The sequence below is a fragment of the Notamacropus eugenii genome, chromosome 3 (genome assembly GCF_028372415.1).
Source record: "Notamacropus eugenii isolate mMacEug1 chromosome 3, mMacEug1.pri_v2, whole genome shotgun sequence".
Classification (NCBI taxonomy): Eukaryota; Metazoa; Chordata; class Mammalia; order Diprotodontia; family Macropodidae; genus Notamacropus; species Notamacropus eugenii.
Genome location: NC_092874.1, coordinates 96,813,750 through 96,832,883, shown reverse-complemented (window position 1 = coordinate 96,832,883; position 19,134 = coordinate 96,813,750). Strand labels below are relative to the sequence as shown.

The 19,134-nt window shown below is 39.8% G+C and overlaps 1 pseudogene; it reads left to right on the top strand.

The window, feature by feature from the left end:
- Positions 1 to 959: 959 nt before the first annotated feature.
- Positions 960 to 10,556, top strand: LOC140533048 (GTPase IMAP family member 4-like; annotated as a pseudogene).
- The last annotated feature ends 8,578 nt before the right edge of the window (positions 10,557 to 19,134 follow it).

Below are 19,134 nucleotides of genomic sequence, written 5' to 3'. Positions count from 1 at the left end.
TTGAAATAGGAGGCTCTGCCAAGTATTAAATGACACAAAGACATCCCAACACCAAGCTCGGGTCACCCTCAAGTACAGTATGACTGCACAGTATTCCCACCTCATGATGAACCACCTGGGATATCAGAATATTGCTTACCCTGATGTGTTTGAAAATGGAGCAGCCACCCACGTGGTCATTGCAGTGTTCTATGGGGCTCAGGCTTTCTTTGTGTTTGATCAGAAAATGTCCACCAATGAAAATGTTGAGGATATAGAAGGAATATTAGAGGCTGAAGTAAAAAAGATTCCTCAAGTATCAGGAAAAGTGGGTGGAAACATGAAAGGGGAACATAGGCAGAGAAGATCAACCAAGGAATTCATGTGCAAGTTTTATGGGGATTTTGTCCTTCAGACCAACCCAGTGACTTATGAAGATGCAGTAAAAGTCTATACCTCACTTCCTAAGCTGCTTAGGGCCCGTGGGGTGCCCCTCCTAGTATGGCTCTACCCTCTGGAGAAGCTGAGCTCCAAGGCAGCCGCGCTGGCTCGAGGGATCAGCATTAGCTTGATGTGGGATGCCCAGAACACTCTGGAGAAGTTATCTAAGTGTGACAACAGGTGTAATGATATGTTGAAGGTACCAGGATTCTCAGTTTGAAGTACAGCCAGGGAAAAGATCAGGCTATTCCAAGAGCTAAATAAGCAGCACAGACAGCTGTTACAGAAGGAAATAGCCAAAGTCTTACCTGAGATCAGGGCAGGCAGAGTAGAGGAAGAGGAGCTAACCAGGATTTTAACCAGGGAAAACCAGTCCCCATTCAGCACTAGGAGGCTCTCAGAGTTTCTGGATCAGAAGCTCCAGGAGGTGACAGATGGTAAATTCCTACTTCAGCCTTCTGAAAGAGGTGCCAGTCACAGCTGACCAGAATGAGTTGGGTGATATGGTACTTAGACTCTCCCCACAGATTTGTCCTAGTGTTTTCATTCACCTCCTTACAGGAGAAACCCTACTTAGCAGATTAGAAACAGTGGCTATGGAATCCAGCATCATTCAGTCCTGACTGTGATCAATGGACATATTCCTTATGTCTGAAGGACAGAGAGAAAAGGAGAAAAGCAAGACAATTGGCAGAATCCTTTTCAATGTCTGCCAAGGCCAATCATTAAACTGAGAATACTCAGTTCATTGTGGCACCTGAACCAAATCAAGAGAACAAGGGGGTCTCCATTCATCTCTATGAAAAGGGCCTGCTGGTCAGCACCAACTTTGAGCTACCAATCAAGCCTCCCACTCCCAAAATTGGTGGGGTCACACATGACTGTGTAATGCTCACAATGATCCCAGCATTGGGAGGTTGTAGAGGATCAATGGCTATCAGGTAGAGGACCAAGTTGTAGGGGAAGAGGACTGGACCACCATCCCTGTGTCTCGAAGGCCAGAGGTCTTCAAAGTGAGTGGCCTTGAGCCTTGCACAGAGTGTGTGTTCTGGTTTGCTGAGGTGTGTGAGCTAGGACTCAGTGAGAGCAGTAATGTGAGCCTTGCTGTGAGAACACTTCCCCCAACCTGCACTCCTGGGAAACCAAAAGCTGTTCTTGTGAGACCACACTCTGTGTCCCTGAGCTGGGAGGGTCCAAGTATTGTTGGAGCAGGAGTCAAGATCAAGGAATACAGAATAGAGTAAAGAGAGGAAACTGAGGCAGTGGGTAGGGAGGGGGAAGGAAAATGGCATGAACAGAGAACAGGAAATAACAAGACTTACTGTGAGATTGATGGACTGACACCTCAGACTGCGCACAGGTTCCAAGTTTCTCCCATCTATGATAGTGGCTGGATGAGTGAGAGCAGTGACAGGAGTGACCCAGTGAAGACCCTCTCAACCATAGAGGAAGCTACAATCTCAGGTAAGGGGCTGTTAGCAACTATAATCCATTGAAATGTTTCTCATTACTGTAATATTTGAAGTGTTGCAGGGGCTGAGCACCAGATTCTCCTTAATTTCATAATCCACTCCAAAGGGCATTGACTCACTAAAAGTGAGAACTCAAGAAAGACTTTAGCTTAAAAAAGCCAAGGTCCTACACTGCAACCTGGGCCATTTCCAGGCATCCTGATGAACATCAGGCCACTGGACCCAGATGGCTCTGGAGGAAAACTTGAGGCTGGTGACTTTGCATGGCCCTACCTCACTGAAATCAAGATCAAGCCCATGACATGTCATCATGATTTCATTGACATCTTAGAGAACAAAGGACAAATCACACAATGAAATTACAGGGATCAGACTTTGAAAGACTTAATTTGCAATTTGTAAGGGTCCCTTTATTGTGGAGGGATTTGATCAAAGCACTTTGATCAATCAAATGCTCTCCTCCCCCTCCCAGGAGAATGTCAGATAGATAAGATATCTACTAATTCAAATTATTCAGTTAAGTGCCTGAAAGTATTACCCAGTTGAAAGTAATTATCCAGATTTTTCTGAGCTGTGGTTTTTATTCTAGGCATATAAAAAGTGATCCTTGACAAATTTTCTAGAGTTGAAAGGAGTCATAGAGCCTCACCTCTTCTGACCTCTGGCTGCAATAAACTTCATCACTACAATATTTCTTTGTGGAGACTCAGACATCTGTCTTTTCTCCACATGTAGGGTTACCTCTTAGAAGGCAGTGGGAATACTGCAGTTAAAATATTCCTCTGTCCTGTGCACAGGGCTCTAGGCACCCTCACAGGTTTTTCCCAGAGGCAGCTGGGGATTGCAGTGGATAGAGAGCTGGCCCTGGAAGGGAAAAGGCTTCCTGTGAAATCTAGCTTCAGAATCTTAAGAGCAGTGTGCCGCTGAGCAAGTCTCAACCTCAGTCTGCGTCAGTTTTTCATTTGTAAAATGGAGCTCATAATAGTACCTATCTTCCAGAACTGCTGTGAGGATCCAAGTAGATAATATTTCTAAAGCACTTTGTGAATCTCAAAGCAATACAACTTCCCCATCATCTGTTTCTCTCATTACCATCTGTCATGAGACTTCTTCCTGACAGGAAAGTAGCAATTTCTCATGGTATAGCTGATGTTGGTCACATTCTCAGTTGAGGACTGCATGGAATCATGGGAGTTGGAAACAACATTATCTTCCAACATCTAACCAGAAGAACAAATCTCCTTTATGATATGGTTAACAACTGTGGCCACTTCCAGTGATGGTGAGCTCACTCTCTCCCAGTCCATTCCATGGTAGGGGCAGCTTCAATTGTTAGGACATTCTTTCTTTTTAATGGAGCTAAAATCTTTCTCCTTATAACCTACACCTTTGGCATGAGCTTTCCTCTCTGGTACCAAGAAAGATGACTAATCCCTTTTCTTTATGATATTTCTCCAAACACCTGAGGGCACTGACCATGCTGTATCCAAGGCTTTTCTTCCCTAGTCTAAACATCCCCATTCCTTGGATTCTTCCTTCTGGCCCATCAACTCCACACCTACCACCTTCCTCACTCTCCTTCTCAGCATGAGTTCTAGCTGGTCCTGAAGGAGGAGATAAGAATAGAAATCAGAGGACCTCCAGTCAAATCCTGGCTCTGTCTTTTGACCTTTGTGACTTTGAGCAAGTCATTTAGCCTCTGTGACACTTAGTGTCCTCATTTGTCAAATGAATGAGTTGGATTTATACAACCTTACACACTCCTCCTAGCTCCCAAACCCATGATGCAAACTTCTGCAAATGTGGTGCCCAAATTGGAACATGCTGCTGCACATGGGACCTGCCTAGTCTGAGGTAGAGTAGGACTGTCCCTTCCCAGGATAAAAGCCTTGTACTCCTACTAATATATTCTAAGATTTTGTTAGCTTTTTTGACAGGTCACCTCACATTAAGTTTTTTTTTTTAATCTACACCTGTAATATTATCACAATTTCATGAAAAACTCCACAATGGAAACTCCTGTGCAGAGCAGGAACTCATTAGTAATTTATGCCTTAAGAGCAAGAGTTCTTGCTGTTTTTTCTCTTAGATCCCTTAACAGTGTGATGAAGCTTATAGACTCCCTCTGCAAAAGATTTTTAAAAGGATAAAATCAAAGAAGGGATCACAAAACAAATCAATTATATTCAAATGCAATTTTCAAAATGTGTATATTTTAAAATAATTCTACAAGTCTGTGGATTCCAGTGTAAAGACACTTAAAATTCAGGGATTTGTTGGAAGTGCACTGAGATTTAATGGCTTCACCTGCCTTCACATGGGACATGAACCCAAGTCTTCCTGACTCCAAGGCAGACCTGCATCCATTATCCCACACTGCTTCCCTCAAGCTTCTAGAGAGTTTCTAAGCACCAGGTCTTTCTGAATACCTCATATCACTAGAGATACTGTACGGCACAGAACTGGTATCTTGGATAAGAAACCTCAGCCACTTGTGATTCTATTAAAGTAACCTAATACTCCAGGAGCGTTTCAGCTGCCATGTCACCATGATGCCTCATTCAGGCTCAAGGTGAGTAGCTCACTAAAATATCTAGGCTGTGAATAGTTTTCCAGTCTTAACTGTTGCTTCTGTGTTTGCATCTGGTAGAATTCTCCCTGAGGACAGAGACTTTAATTTTTGTCTTTTTTTCTCCTTTAAGTCTACTGCTTCATCTGTTTTATGAATTCAATTTGCTCAGATCTTGTTTGCTTATTTCTGTTGGATCAAGCCCTATTTTCCTCTCCTATTTCCCATACACCCCTCCAGCCCCATTAGTACCCTGCCACCCTGGGCCCTTTGACTATGCACAGGGCTTAAAACTGCACTAAGGTTTTTGGGACCCTCAGTATGTATTCTGATGAAGCACTATTTCCCTAACCCCACCTCCTCACTCCTCCACCATCAGCCTGGGTCCTCTCACAGGACCCAAATCTCTTTCTCGCTGGTGGCTCAACATATAACAAAGTAAGCACAGCTGTTCTGGAAAGAGGATACCACGAACCTAGAAGCATGGCATCTGTTGCCAACTAAATCCTGTTATTTTCACAAAAACATACACCCCTCTCTTCCTCCCCATTCATGGCTCCACTCCCACCCCTAACAACCCCTGGGTTATTCTCTTGCCCTACCCTACCCTTACCAAGGAACTTCAGGCCACAGCAGAAGCCTGAGTGGAGACTCCATCTGAGTTCAGGAGGTTTAGAAGTGAGGACACTGGGTCAATTCCTCAAACCCATTTCAATGATTACACCAGGAGGGAAAGGCCTTTCCAAATCAGTGATTGTGTGATAATGTACCATCTGTAGTAGGAAGAGAAAGGAACAAAAACCCATGGGAGACTTAGATGTCCAAAAGAGATCTGTTAGAGGATATTCTTCACAGCTGGCTAGAAATGGGAAGGAGATTTTCAGTTAATTAAACCAGTCAAATGAGAAGTATTTACTAAGTGCTTACTAAGTGTCTAACTCTATGCTTGGTGCTGGGTGATACAAATACAAAGAAAGAAGAAATTTCTGCTCTCGAGCTCACATTCTATTGGGAAAACTTACATTCTCATGAAGGCCCCTTCCCGATGTGGGGGGAGGGTTTGGCAGTTCCTCCTAAGTTAGCTTCCCAGGTTTCTCCTTCTGTACAATAGAAATTCCCTTTTCTGATGGGTGTAAGGGATGTGCTCTTCTTTTGAGATGGGGAGAGGGGAGAAGGGTACAGAGTGATAATGGATGGGAGATGAAGTGCTGTCTGCCACTTTGGCTTCCAGATACATATGCTGAGATCTTTGGTCACTGTCATAGGGGGAGGGACATGCATTATAGGACTGGAATGTAGCCCCCACCTACTTGAGGTCAGCAAAGACACAGGATTCCACATTTCTGATCCTCAGTGCTAGATAGTTCACTTGGCTCAGGTGGACACTTATCTATAAAACCCTAATTGAGCAGACAGAGGGAGAACTCAACTAGGGCTCCTCACTGGCAGCAATGAGAACAAGGGATTCCTGAGTTTGAGGAATGTTGCTTTGGGTATTTTTTTTAAAGGAAGAAGACATATTCAAGGTACCCTACCTGTTTCCTTCATTTTGTGGTAATGAGTGATTATGTGGTAACTCAAGTGTCCACACTAGGAAGGGGGAAAAATATTCCAACCATAATATTTATGTGGTCAAAATTGACATTAAAAGTTATTCCTATATAGTTTCCCAAGGCCCAGCAGCGCTATAGATTAGAATGGTCCAAATCTACATTTGAATTGGGGTAGTGTGGAGGTTCCAAAAATGACTTTTCAGTTTCTCTTTATTGTATATGAAATATGTATATGTAGATCTCGTCTCTGATAGAGTAGTCTAATTTGGGTAGGGGTCAGGGTTAGAGATTCCAGGCTGATGCTATATGAGAACTAAGATGTTATTTGTTACCTCAGTTTCCAGATCTGGGTCAGCAGGCAAAATAGGAGCACAGCAACTGGTTGAGGAAAAAAGCGTAAGGAACTGAAAGATTCCTTGATTTATTCAAGATTGACTGGCAAGGAAGCTATAGAGAAACTTATCTGTGATATCAGGTGATATGGGCCATCTCAGCCAAGATGGACACTCCTCAATGAAGTAAATTGAACATGATGGAGAAACCTTCTTGACTGGTTTTAGAAGCAATAGCAAAAACTAATAGACAATTAATAAAAGGAAACTTGCCAATTAACTGTCAAGTGACAGGAGAATGGCCTTGAGTTGTTCTCATAAGGGAGGAATCAGAGATTTATAGAGATGCTCACATTAGTTTGTATTTTTTTTTCTGGGATTCTAGCTGTAAAGTGCGAATCTAGAAGGGATGAGAAATAAACTTTCTTTCTCATATTTTTTTATTTTGTTTAGTATTTCCTAATTACATTTGTAACTTTTTCATTCTTTTTTTTATTTTGAGCACCAAATACTCTCCCTCCATCCCTTACACAACCCTTTGAGAAGATGCGTTATACATTAGAAGTCTTACAAATCCTATAGCCATGTTAGCTATGTTGGAAAAAAAAGCAAGATAAATGAACAAAAAATATGTACTTCTATCTGCACTCAGAGTTCAAAGGTGATTATAGCTTTTCTCTTTTGGGATCCTCACTATGAAATAGGAATTAAGATTTGTTAGAAAAGAGAGAAATAAACTTTGACATTACAGAAAGGTCTTATTGTGAGAAAAAGCTTCAATTACTAATATAACTGGGTATGATGTGGCTATCTATAAATGTGTACATTCATGCATGTGTTTTCCAACAAGCAGCAATGATTCCTTCATTATATGCCCCAGAGGAAGGATAGAATTTTCAGTTTTATAAATTTGAGAAATGCTATCTCCTAAGATCCCTCAAACAACAGTCTCCGGGGGGTGATGGCCTTCCTTCTGCTGACAAGGATCTGTGAATTTCACTAGGACAATAATGAGTTGGCCATGCTCAAAGCTTGTCTAGATTAATAGGATCTTTCTCAGCTAGTGCTCTACTGGCATGGCCTTCACGAACCTAAGGGTCACCTCCTTGTCATGCTGGGATTTCTGAGAAAGGCTTTATTACAATTATCTAGAAAATCCAGTCATTCACTCTTCTTTCCTACTTGTTTCCTACAGACCCAGACAACCCTGGAGGAGGCTCAAGGGAGCCAGAACTCAGAATTGTCCTTGTGGGGAAAACAGGGGCTGGGAAAAGTGCAACAGGAAACACCCTCCTGGGCAGGAGAGAGTTTGAGTCCAAGCCTTCAGGAGGGTCACTCACCAAGGTCTGCAGGAAAGCCTGGACCACATGGAATGGGAGGGATATTGCTGTTGTTGATACTCCAGGCATTTTCGACACTGATGGTAAGGAGGAAAAAAACTTGAATGAAATATCTCATTTCATGACACTATCCTCTCCAGGACCACATGCTCTACTCCTGGTGCTGCAAGTGGGTTGTTTCACCCAGGAGGAGAAGTTAGCCATTGAAAGGCTTTATCATATTTTAGGAGCTGAAGCTGTGAAATTTTTAATCATTATATTTACCTGAAAAGAAGACCTGGGAGAAGAAAGTATAGGGGATTTTGTAAGAACAATTGATGATTCATATTTCCAGAAGTTGTTGGAGAAGTGTGAAAACCGATGTTGTGCGTTTGACAATAATGCTAGTGGAGCCCAAAGAGATGCCCAGGTTTCAGAGTTGATGGCCATGATTCGGGCAATGGTGCAAGCTAATGGGGGCACCCACTATACCAATGATATATATAAATCTGTGGAAGATCTCCTCCAGAAAGACACTGAGGCTCGTCAGCAATGCTACAAGGAGGAGTTTGAGAGAGAGAAAGAAGAAATAAGACAGAAATATGGGAAGCAAGAGGAAGAATTGGAAAAAAAGCTGAAAGAGGAAAGTGACATGGATGAGAAGCTGAAGGAAAATTTTGAGAAGAAAAAGAGGATCTGTAAGGATGAGAAAAAGGAAGCATTAAAAAAATTAAAGATGGTTTATGAGAAAGACTATAAAGGTGCCCGAAGTCAGGCAGAAAATAATCAGAGCACACTTTTTAATGTTGCAACGATTATTTTGTCCATTCTATTTGCTTTGATTGTACTTAAAAAATAGCCCTTCTGACAACCAGAATCATTTCATAGCTAGTTTCCTCCAATAGAGCTCCTGATACAGTGACTTTAAGTAACAGAGGTCACATGGTTAATAAGGGATTCAGACATCAGCTGAACCCAAGTCTCCTGACTACACGTCTAATGTTCTTTCCAGTCCATCACATGCCTCACTAAACAGTAATGTCCTTCAGGAAAATGTATCCTGATATTTTACAGTAGCAGATAAAATTTCCTAATTTCTTATGTTCAGGCTATGGGAACAGCCAGGAGAAGCCAAGAATTCAAAATTGAGTATGTACAATTAGGAACTAAGTGGCCGAGTTCCATTCTATGCTTTTTCCTCCCAGGAAGCCCTTTTCCTTAGCTATCACTCCTATCATACTCACTCTTTCAAAAACAGCTACAAACACGTAATCTCTTCCCAAAACTTCCCTACCTACAATCCCTGTCCACTCTATTGATGCTTGTTCTCTATCTTCTACAGCACTTCCTGGAGAGGTTTGATCAGATTGTGAGTCATGGGTTGCCTTATCACTGTCACCATTTAGGCTCACAAGTTTATATTGTTTTTATAAAAGTATTGTAAGTTTCTTGGTTACTGGAGGCTTGAATTAGTTATTTGTCTTCTTGAATTATCAGTCCTTCTAAGAATCCCTCCTCTACACCCCATACTTGTTAGTTACTATTGATGGGTTGTAAAAATCAGGATGTAGAAACCATCTCAAGTTAGTGAGAAGTTTACTGATTGTCACATGCAGTAAGCAGAAAGCATCCATGTATAGGCTGACTACATACCTGCAGGTAGCCCAAGAGACAGAATACAAAATTCCCCTAAATTGTCCCAGTTTTCATACTCTTATTTAACAACTATGGCTTCTCTTTAACAAACATAGTTCCCCCATTTGACATAATATTGATGCAAGTCCTTTGATTATCCTGAAGAAATTCTGTTTTCAAGAAAAAAAGAGGTCTCCCATACAAAGAATCCTGCAGTTTTTATCAACAACTCTATTGCCTCCTTTTTCTATTTTAGAACCTTGTGGTTCACCACAGATTATTTTCCCTTACAATAGTATTCTGTTATAGTCATGCCCAAAATTTAACCTTTCAAGATTTTAGGGGACACCATGTTTCACAGAGCAAAGGCCCAGCAAGCCAACTGTGCCCTGAATTTGGAATAACAACATGCCTCTGCACTCCGGATAATCTCACCTTCTAATAAAATGTATTGCTTTGACCACCACCAGATGTTCACTGCCCCCTCTTTCCCAGGGACAAGAGAACCAATGTGCTGCAGCCTAAAGCCATCCTTTATACCTCTTGAAATGCTCACAATCATTGTTTCTTATAACTGCTAAGTAAACCAAACCAAGTCCTGCACTCCTGTCCCCACCACACTAACTGGTTCTCTACCCTGCTGTAAGATTATCAACTTGGAGACTGTTCCCACAGGACCCAGGAACACCTGCATTGTGCATGTATGAGCCAGCACCAGGAACTGCTACTTAAGACCTAAGAATCATTGTGCTGTCATCCAACCCCTCCCCTGCCCCTACCTTGTGGCCTTTATGTATGTAAGCACTGTCTTTGCTCCAGCACGTGAAGCTCTCCTCCTCAGGAGGATTTCTGCTTATAAGTTTCCTCACTTTAAAATTAAATTTCTATATGTGTCCTGGGTCTCCTGCCTCTGGCCTGTTTTCTGTGGTTCCCACCACTCACAGATTAGAGGCTGGGTCTTCTCTGGTTAACATTAATTGGTGTCTGAAGTGGGATTAGACACAGAACTGGCTCATTGGACTCTCCAAAACCAGTGGAAGTGAACTGGGTACCATCAGAGATTTCTCCAGAGTCCAACCTCCCCCCTCTTCCTGTTCCTGTTGGATTCTCCTGGACTCACCCTTGATTGAGCTCACCTTTCTTTATGAGAAAAACTCTAGGGCCCATCCCTTGGCCTCCTTCTGGAAAGGGTATCCTGTGGACACCTCTGTTTTCCATTAGCCTCTATAAATTTGGTGCTATGTGCCTCTGGTTGATTTCTTTTTTGTTGTTTTTTCTGCATGCTTCAGAGCCCTGTGCCTCTCCTAACTGACTGTTCCAGCATGCTCTGTTGGACTCCAGTCATCCCCAGGTTAGAGACAATAAAAAAGGCCATTATATGTAATGGGGATAACCTAGAAACCTTCCCATTAAGCTCAAGGATGAAACAAGGATACCTATTATAACCATTACTATTCAATATTGTACTAGAAATGTTACCTTTACCAATAAGAAAAGACAAAGAAAGTGAAGGAATTAGAATAGGCAATGAGGAAATAAAACTGTTGCTCTTTGCAGATGATATAATGGTATTTTTAGAAAATCTTCTAAAAACTTTGCTAAAGTCGCAGGATATAAAATAAACCCACATAAAGCATCGGCATTTCTACATATTACCAGCAACCTCCAGCAGCAAGAGATAGAAATAGAAATTAAATTTAAAACTCCAGTCCATTTATAATTCCATTATAAATACTTGCAAATTAGTCACCAAGACAATGCCAGGAATTATATGAACACAATTACAAGGTACTTTTTACACAAATAAAACCAGATCTAAAAAATTTGGAAAATATCCATTGCTCATGGTTAGGCTGAGACAATAGAATAAAAATGTCAATTCTACCTAAATTAATTTATTTACTCAGTGCCATATCAAACTACTAAAAAAATTTTTATAAAACTAGAAAAAAAACATAACAAATTCATCTGCAAGAAGAGAAGGTCAAGAATATCAAGGGAATTAATAGGGGGAAAAAATACTAATAAGGTAGCATAGCTATGCCAGATCTCAAATTACATTACAAATGTCAATCATGAAAACTCTGTAGTATTGACTGAGAAACAGAGTGGTGGATCAGTGGAACATATTAGGTACACAAGACATAGTAGTAAATGACTATAGTGGTCTACTGTTCAATAAATAATACAAAGACCCAAGCTTCTGGAATAAGAACACACTCTTTGACAAAAACTGCTGGGAAAATTGGAGAACAATATGGCAGAAACTAAGTATAAAACAGCATCTGACACGATATACAAAGATAAGGTAAGGTCAAAATGGCTACATGATTTAGACGTAAATGGTGATAGTATAAGCAAAGGAGGAGAGGAAGGAATAGTTTACCTGTCAGATCTATGGAGAATAGCATAATTTATGACCAAACAAGAGATAGAAAACATTATGAGATGCAAAGTGGATGATTTTGATTATATTAAATTTAAAATGATTTACACAAACAAAACCAATGCAATCAAGATTAGAAGGAAAGCAGAAGGCTGGAAAATAATTTTTATAGCAAGTGTCTCTGAAAAAGGCCTCATTGCTAAAATATATATAGAATTGATTCACATTTATAAAAATATAACTCATTCTCTAATTGAGAAATTATTAAAGAACATGAACAGGCAGTTTTCAAGTAAAGAAATCAAAGTTATCTATAGTCATACGAAAAATGCTCTGAATCACTACTGATTAGGGAATGTACATGAAAATAACTCTGAGGCATCAGCTCACACCTATCAAATTGGCTAATATGACAGAAAAGGAAAATGATAAAGGTTGGAGAGGATGTGGGGAAATTGACACACTGTTAATGAAGTTGTGAATTGATCCAACCATTCTGGACAGCAATTTGGAAGTATGCTCAAAGGGCTAGAAAACTTTGATCTAGCAATATCACTACTAGGTCAAAAGGAGAGGAGGAAGGATATACATGGACAAAAATATTCATAGCGACTTTTATTGTGGTGGCAAAGAATTGGAAATGGAGAGTATGTCCACCAATTGAGGGAAATGGATGAACAAGTTGTGGTATATGAATGTAATGGAATGTTATTGTGCTACAACAAATGATGAGTGGGCTGATTTCAGAAAAACCTCAAAAGGATTACAGGAACTGACGCTGAGTAAAGTGAGCAGAACCAGAAGAGCACTGTACAAAGTTACAGAAACACTGTTCAATGATCAGCTATGATTGACAATTCAGGCAGCCTTGAGGCTACATGTGGCCTTCTAGGTCATTAAGTTCAATCTTTTGACTGAATTCAAATTTTACAGAACAGATATTTTTATTTTGATTAATACATTTTTGTTCTTTTATCTTTTAATTTTATTTTTATTTTTAAATTATTTATTTTTAGTTTTCAACAGGCACTTGCACAAGATTTTGGGTTCCAAATTTTCTCCCTATGTCTCCCCTCCACCAACCCCAAGACAGCATGTATTCTGATGACCACTTTCCCCATTCTACCTTCGCTTCTATCATACCCCTTCCTTCTCATATCCCTAATCCCTCTATTTTCTTGTAGGACAAGATAGATTTCTATTCCCCATTACCTGAATGTCTTATTTCCCAGTTGCATGTAAAAACAATTTTTAACATTCATTTTTAAAACTTTGAGTTCCAACTTCTCTCCCTTCCTCCATCCTCACCCACCCCATTGAGAAGGCAAGCAATTCAATATAGATTATACATGTGTAGTTATGTAAAACACTTCCATAACAGTCATATTGTGGACGATGAACTGTATTTCCCTCCATTCTATCCTGCCCCCCATTTTTCTACTCTCTCTTGACCCTATGTCTCCTCAAAAGGGATTCCTTCTAATTCTCTGAAGCCAGGAGTGTCCCAGAAAGAATGATTATCAATAGTTAACTGTTGTCTTTCCCTCCAAGCTCCATTTACTTATTTTTTTCTTTCTTTTGTTCATTAAAGGGGCCATTCCCTGTTTACTTCTTAAAGAGGCCTATTCACTGAATGGGCATTATCTAAAGAGGTCAAGGTCTCCCAGTGCATTCTGGGCCTTCTCCAGTCATCCTAATGAATATCTGGTCACTAGATCCAGATGCCCAGGTGGGGAAGTGAGGCTGGGAACCTTGCACAGCCCTCTCTCACTCAAAACAAAGTCAAGTGCAAGTCATATCATCATTTCTCTGATGTCATGGTCTTCTTCAAAAATGAAGGATGAACGCAGGCAAACTTCTAATTACCTTCTCTTCCCATCTGCCCTCCCTTCTATCAGACCCCCCCCCCACTGCCCCACCCTTATCCCCTTATCTGCTACTTTCCTGTAGTGCAAAATAGATTTTCATACTAAATTGAATGTACATGTTATTCCCTCCTTAAGTCAAATACAATGACAGTAAGGTTCATTCTTTGCATCTCCTCTCCCCCCTCTTCCCCTCCATTGAAAAAGCTTTTTCTTGCCTCTTATATGTGAGATAATTTGCCCCATTCTTTTTCTCCCTTTTGACTCCCAACATATTCCCCTTACCCCTTAATTTTATTTTTAGATATCATCCCTACCTATTCAATTCACCCTGTGCCCTCTGTCTATATGTATACAATTCCTTCCAACTACCCTAATGCCAAGAAAAGTCTCAAGAGTTGTAAATACAGTCTTTTCATGTAGGAATGGAAACAGTTCAGCTTTAATAAGTCCCTTATGATTTCTCTTTTCTGTTTACCTTTTCATGCTTCTCTTGATTCTTATGTTTGAAAGTCAAATTTTCTATTCACTCATGGTCATTTCATCAAGAATACTTGAAAGTCCTCTATTTCATTGAATGACCATTTTTTCCCCTGAAGTATTATACTCAGCTTTGCTGGGTAGGTGATTCTTGGTTTTAATCCTAGCTCCTTTAACCTCTGGAATATCATACTCCAAGTCTTCTTGTCCCTTAATTTAGCAGCTTCTTGATCTTGTGTTATCCTGATTGTATTTTCACAGTATTCAAATTGTTTCTTTCTGACTTCTTGCAACATTTTCTCCTTGACCTGGGAGCTCTGGAATTTGTCTACAATATTCCTAGGAGTTTTCCTTTTTGAGATATCTTCCAAGAGTTGATTGATGGAGTCTTTCAACATCTACTTTACCCTCTGGTTCTACAATATCAAGTCAATTTTCCTTGATAATTTCTTGAAAGATGATATCTAGGGTCTCTTTTTGATCCTGACTTTCAGGTAGTCCAAAAATTTTTAAATTGTCTCTCCTGAATCTATTTCCCAGGTCAGCTGTTTTTTCAATGAGATATTTCACATTGTCTGCTATTTTTTCTTTCCTTTGGCTTTGTTTTATAATTTCTTGATTTTTCATAAATTCATTAGCTTCCATCTGCTCCATTCTAATCTTTAAGGAATTATTTTCTTCAGTGAGATTTTGTACCTCCTTTTCCATCTAGCCAATTCTGCTTTTTAGAGGGTTCTTCTCCTCATTCCCTTTCTGGATCTCTTTTGCCATTTGGGTTAGTCTATTTTTTATTTTTATTTTTATTTTTAACACAGTTTATAAGAGATGAAGCAATTCAAACTTTTGGTCAGGTGATACATCTTTTTAGCCCATTTACAATATGGACCACAAAAGAATTTTTTTAAAAAAAACATTAATCTGCTGAGACACAGATATAATTTATGTTGCTAACTTCACAGGCTCTTGACCTAATTGTCTCCACAGTATTACTAAGAATTAAAGGACCTTAACTTAATGTTGTTGAACCAAAGTCCTATGCTTAATAGCTAATTTTAGACAACCTCAGATGTTCACCTATCCATAATCTATAATTGAATAGATCTGGTAATAAACTGACAAACCTTTTGACTATAGGAAATTGCCACTAATAGTAAGGACATTGCAGGGATACAATATCTCCCCAACTTCATGTTAATTCCAGACAGGAATTGCATTCAGTCAGGCTTCAAGTCTACCAGGTGTCAGTGGGGAAATTGAGTCAGGAGAATCCCACCTCAGCCCATGCTAAAGAGCTGCTCTCCCACCATTCCCTTGAGATCATCTATGCAGTTCATACCAGCATCTCATCAACTTACTGGCATCATGTATTGGAGGCTCAGTTTGCCTTTCTTGCTACCCATACCTGGAGTTAGACTCAAAAGAACATTTACTTAGTAGTCCCATAGCATTTAAAAGTGGCAAGTTCCAATAACCAGGTTTCAAATATGATTATGGTTTCACTTTGGCTAAGGAACATCTTCTGAGGCAAGTCTTAAGTGGCTTACATGCCTTTCTATACATGTTCTAGTTCCTGATTTAATGGCAATCATAAAATCAAATTTACCATTAAAACCTTGACTTTTCCATCAATGCCAAATTTTACCCGAGGTTACCTTCCTCTAGGAAATTTAGACTGAAATTCTTTTCTCCAAACTAAAGATGTCATTGATTTATTCTCAGTAATTAATTCAGTCTATTATTTTAATACTAATTGCTTTTACCTCACTTTGAAACATGTCCAGTTTTCTCCCCATCACTCTCCTCCCCCCGTTTCCTAATACTTTGCATTCTGATTACTCCTTCCCTCAGTGTACCCTCCCCTCCAACACACCCCACCCCTCTCATGTCCCCATCTTCTCTCTTTTCTTGCAGGGCAACATGAATTTCCATACCCCTATTCCTGTAGTTCTTATTTTCCAATTACATGCAATAAAAGTTCTCAACATTTGTTTCTAACACTTTGAATTCCAACTTCTTTCCCTCCCCCCCTCCCTCCCCAGCCCCACTGAGAAGGGAAGCAATTCAATACAAACTAAATATGTGTTGTGTTGCAAAAGACTTCCATAGTAATCGTGTTGTGTAATACTAATTATATTGCTTTCTGGCCTACCCTATCCCCCCTTACTTCCCCCCTACAATTCACCATGTCCCTTCTTGAAAGTGTTTATTTCCAGTGACTCCCTTCTCCCATTTGCCCTCCCTTCTAAAATTCCCCTCACTCCACTTGTCGTGTCCTCTCCTACTTTCCTGTGGTATATATAAATTTTCATATCAAATTTAGTGAGCATGCTATTCCCTCATTCAGCCACATGTGGGAAGAGTAGCTTTATTCTCCCCACCCCCCTTCTCCTTTATCTCCTCCATTGAGTAAGATTTTTCTTGTCTCTTTTAGGGGTTATAGCCTGCCCTGCTCCATTACTCCCTTTCTCTTCCCAGAATTTTCCTCCTTCACCCCTTAATTTTTATTTTATTTTATTTTACTTTGTATGTGTGTGTGTGTGTGTGTGTGTGTGTGGATATCATCTCTTCTGATATAACACACCATATACTCTCTATCTATCTATGTGTAAGTGTATGTGTATGTACAAGCTCTCCAACTACCTAAATACTGAGAAAAGATTCAAGAGTTAAAAATATTTTCTTTCCATGTAGTAATGTAAACAGTTCAGCTTCAGAGAGTCTTTTATGATTTTTCTTTTGCTGTTTACATTTTCATGCTTCTCTTGATTCTTGTCTTGGAAAGTCACATTTTTAAATACAGATCTGGTCTTTTCCTCAACATGAAATTTTGAATCTTGCCTATATCACTGAATGACCATTTTTTCCCTTGAAGTATTATATTCAGATTTTTTGGGTAGGTAATTCTTGGCTTCAATCCCAGCTCCTTTGACTTCTGAAATATCCCACTCCAAGCCCTTCCATCCCTTAATGTTGAAGCTGCCAGAACCTGTGTTATCCTAATTGTATTTCCACAATACTCAAACTGTTTCTTTCTAGCTGCTTACGGTGTTTCCTCCTTGATTTGGAAACTCTGAAATTTGGCCACATTCTTCCTAGGAGTTTCTCTGTTCAGGTTTCTTTTAGGGGGTGTTTGAAGAATTCTTTCAATATCCATTTTTCCCTCTAATTCTACAACATCAGGGCAGTTTTCCTTGATAATTTCATGGAAGATGATGTCTAGGGTCTTTTTTTGATCATGGCCTTCAGGTAGTCGAATAATTTTAAAATTATTTCTACTGGATCTATTTCCCAGGTCAGTTGTTTTTTCAACGAGATATTTCACATTGTCTACTATTTTTTTCTTTCCTTTGGCTTTGTTTTATAATTTCTTGATTTTTCATAAATTCATTAGCTTCCATCTGCTCCATTTTAATCTTTAAGGAATTATTTCCTTCAGTGAGATTTTGTACCTCCTTTTCCATCTAGCCAATTCTGCTTTTTAGAGCGTTCATCTTCTCATTGGCTTTTTGGATCTCTTTCACCATTTGGGTTAGTCTATTTTTTAAAATATTATTTTCTTGCACATTTTTTCAGTCTCTTTTAGCAAGCAGTTGACTCGTTTCTCGTGATTTTCTTGCATCACTCCCATTTCTCTTCCCAATTTTTGCTCTACTTCTCTTACTTCATTTTCAAAATCTTTTTTGACCTCTTCCATGACCTGAGACCAATTAATATTTTTCTTGGAGGCTTTGGATGGAGGAGCTTTGACTTTGTTGTCTTCTGTTTGTATACTTTGGTCTTCTTTATCACCAAATTAAGATTCTATAGTCTGATTATTTTTCCAGTTTTTCCTCATTTTCCCAGCTATTTGCTTAACTTGTGAGCTCATTGTCCAGGTAGTTCTCTGCTTCCAATGGGGGTGGAGGGGTGTACTGTCAGCCACTCAATCCCTCCACAATCTGTGGGCCTAGAGTTCCTAGATCCACGGCCCCTGCCCCTGCTACTGCTGTTGTGGGCTCCTTCTCTGCAGGATCCTTCAACTCCTCCAGTGCCCTGGAGCCAGGACCTGACCAAACCACTCTGCTCTCTCCCACACATCCCACAGATTTTCTCCATTGACTTTCCAATTGTTCCTCAGCGTTTTGGGGTCATTAAGTCTCAAAACTGACACAAGTGCCTGAGATTCAGTTCCCCCAAGGCCTGCTCAGGTCTCATCTGTGCTGGCATGGCCCACACTGGATTATGCTCTGCTCCCAGTGCTGCATGATAGACCCTTCCCAGGGAACTTCCAGGCTGTCTTGGGCTGGAGATTTACTTCACTCCATCATTCTGTGGTTGTGCAGCTCCAGAATTGAATAGAGTATTTTTTTACAGGTATTTGCTTGGGTTTGAGGGGAGAGCGCTAGAGCAAGTCTGTGCTGTTACTCTGCCATCTTCAATAAAATACTTTTTATTTTATTTTTTAAATGAATGTGTTTAAAATACTAAAGAATAAAATACGATTCAATGAAATAGTCCTTCCAGATTGACCAGCACAATTACAACATTAGGAATCCAAAAGGACCAAATTGGCAAATGCTATGCTCATGGTTTAATTCTAACCTCCCTGCTTGGCTGGTGCAACTACCACACAAAGCTGGTTGGGAAGAGTTTTGAGGGGTTGAGTATACCAGTCTGTTATCAGCTTTTGACAGTGGTGCACTGTGTTTCTGTTTGAAGTGGATTTGTAAATAGTAGCACAGTTTGACAGTATTTTTTAATTCTGTTTGCTTAATAGCCAATCATGTCAAAGAAGACCAAGAGAACACTGAAAGAAGAAAACGTTTTTTAATGTGGAGGAATTGCAATATTTTCTTGTTTCTGCTAAACATAAGATGATTTGCTTGCTTTGTGATACTGCAGTAGCAACATTAAAGAAATTCAATGTTCATCAGCATTATAACACCCATAAGGATCAAAAGTGTTTTAAATTTAAAGGGAGAGGCACTAAAGGTTGCATTGCAGAAATTAAAAGATGAAAAGCAAAAACAAAGATTATTTTTCAAGCAGCAATAAGACCTGGAAATAATGCCACTGAAGCCAATTATAAAGTCACTGATACATTCAGGAAAAAGATAGGCCATT